Source organism: Pinus tabuliformis, chromosome Q, assembly GCF_031772625.1.
Source record: "Pinus tabuliformis cultivar Carrire ecotype Pingquan chromosome Q, CPIR1, whole genome shotgun sequence".
NCBI classification, from domain to species: domain Eukaryota; kingdom Viridiplantae; phylum Streptophyta; class Pinopsida; order Pinales; family Pinaceae; genus Pinus; species Pinus tabuliformis.
The window spans coordinates 549,934,782-549,937,610 of NC_142296.1; positions in this window are offsets into that span (position 1 = coordinate 549,934,782).

Below are 2,829 nucleotides of genomic sequence, written 5' to 3' on the forward strand. Positions count from 1 at the left end.
TACTAATAATGGTGTTCTAGAATCATCAATTGTTATAAGCCTTACTGTTCCATTGGGAAAAACATTATCTATTTCATAAGGTGTCAACCATCTTGTTCGTAATTTCCCTTGAAACTTTTCAAACCAAGAGTCATACAATAAAGCCCAATTACCTTTTTGGAACTGCTTATGCTTAATAGTTTTATCATGCCACCTAGTTCTTTTTTGTTGAATCATGGTTGTTTGGTGGATGGCATCTAACCTCTTTTCATCCAATTCTTGAAGCTGCTGCAACCTGGCTATCTGTGCATCAGTCAAATCAAGGTTAACAGCTAAAGCAGTTCTTAAGGTTTTAATCTCAAATTCCACAGGAAAAAAAACACTTCTACCATAAACCAATTCATAGGGAGAAAATCCTATAGTGTTCCTCGAGGTGGTTCTGTAAGCCCATAATGCCTCAAGCAACCTTTGAGACCAATCCTTCCTATTTTCCTTCACTGTTTTTGTTAAAATGGCTTCTATGACTTTGTTTGTACTTTCCACCTGACTATTGGCTTGGGGGTGGTAAGGTGTATTCATTTTATGACGAATATGATACTTTTGAAGCATGGCTTTAAAACCATGAGAATTGAAAGGAGGTCCTCCATATGTAACTAGTTCTCTAGGCACTCCAAATCTAACAAAGATTTCTTCAAATAGAAAGGTTAAAATAGCTTCTTCATTAGCTCTAATAAGTGCCTTAGCTTCCACCCATTTAGTCATATAATCTGTACAAACCAATATGTAAACTCTTTGATTGGATGGAAGATTGATGGGTCCTATAAAGTCTAGAGCCCATCTTTCAAAGGGTTCAAGTATTACCTGGGAATTCAGTGGCATTTCATCTCGATGATTAGGTTGACCCATTCTCTGACAGCTATTGCAGGCCCGAACATATTTCTTCGCATCCTTGAAGAGTGAGGGCCAATAATAACCCATTCTGAGAATTTTATGTGTTGTTCTCTTATCAGCAAAATGCCCTCCACAAGGGCCATCATGACAAGCCTTCAGTATATCATAAACCTCATCTTCTCTAATGCATCTTCGGATTTCATGATCAAGTCCTGTATGGAAAAGACACCCACTTATCTAGCTATACCGAGCACTTTGTTGAATGATCTTTCTTTTCTCCCGATGTGATAGGTGTGATGGTAGCTTCCCTGCAACCAAATAATTGGCAATGTTTGCATACCAAGGTGAGTGAGCAGATACTGCAAATAAATACTCATCAGGAAAGGAATCATCTACTGGAGTATTATCATCAGTTTTTATCCGAGAAAGGAAATCAACAACTACATTCTCTTTACCTGGTCGATATACAATTGTCATATCAAATTCTTGTAATAATAATAACCACCTAGTAACTCAAGCATTTGTGATAGATTTTTTCATTAAATACTTAATAGCCGAGTGGTCAGTATGAACAAAAGTAGGGTAACCAGTAATGTAATGTCGAAATTTATTAATAGCATAAATGACTGCTAAAAATTCTTTCTCAGTAACTATGTAATTAAGCTCAGCAAGGGTCATATTCTTACTAATGAAATAGATAGCATAAGGAAGATGGTTTTCCTCTTGTCCCAAGACAGCTCCAATTGTAGTATCTGAAGCATCAAAGGATATATGAAAGGGAAGCACCCAATCAGGTCCTCTTAGAATAGGAGCTGTAGACAACTGATGCTTAAGTTCATCAAATGCTTTCTGGCAAAGATTAGTCCACTTAAATTCAACATTTTTCATAAGTAACACAAACAAAGGAGAAGCTATTTTAGAAAAAAATTTGATAAATCTTCTGTAGTATCCAGCATGTCCTAAAAAACTTCTTACATCAGTTTGTGTTTTAGGGATAGGAAGGGTCTGAATTACCTATACTTTGGATGGATCTACCTGAATCCCTCGGAATGAAATGAAGTGCCCAAGTACAATTCCTTCGTTCATCATCATATGACATTTTTCAGTACTTAAGGAAAGGTGAGCTTGTATACAACGTTTAAGTACTTTTTCAAGGTTTTGTAATGCATCTTCAAAAGTCACACCATAAGGAGTAAAGTCATCCATAAATATCTCCATAGAGTCATTAAGCATATCAGAAAAGATTCCTATCACTGCTCTTTGAAACGTTGCTGGAGCATTACATAGTCCAAATGGGAGAACTCTATAAGCAAAAGTTCCCCAAGGACTAGTAAAAGTGGTCTTGTCTTGGTCTTGGGGTGCAATTTTGATTTGGTTATATCCGCTAAAACCATCTAAAAAGGAAAAGAATCTCTTCCCTGACAAACTGTCTAGAACCTGATCAATGAATGGCAAGGGGAAATGATCTTTTTGAGTGGCTTTGTTTAAGGCTCTATAATCTACACACACTCTCCATTTCCCATTTTTCTTAGGTACTATCACCAATGGAGAAACCCATTCACTGTTAGATATGGGGTATATAAACCCTGCATTAAGTAATTTTTGAAGTTCTTCTTTAACAATTTCCCTCAAATTTGGATTCATTCGCTGCTGGGGTTGACAGACTGGTTAGCACCCTTCCTTAATATAGATACGATGAGTACATAATTCAGGAGAGATCCCCTTCATATCTGTATAGTCCCATGCGAATGCTTCCTTATTTTCACGAAGTAACTTCATCAGCTGTTGTGTTTCAGCATCTGATAAGTTGGGGTTTATGTTCAATGTTTTGCCAGGTTCAATTTCTACTGTTATGCTTTTAGAGGAGATAGCAGTTGATGTTTGAGGCAGATTTTCAGATTTAAGCCTTTCCTGGGTTTGAGGTTCCAAAATTGCAGTCAACTAGTTATATGTTTCAGA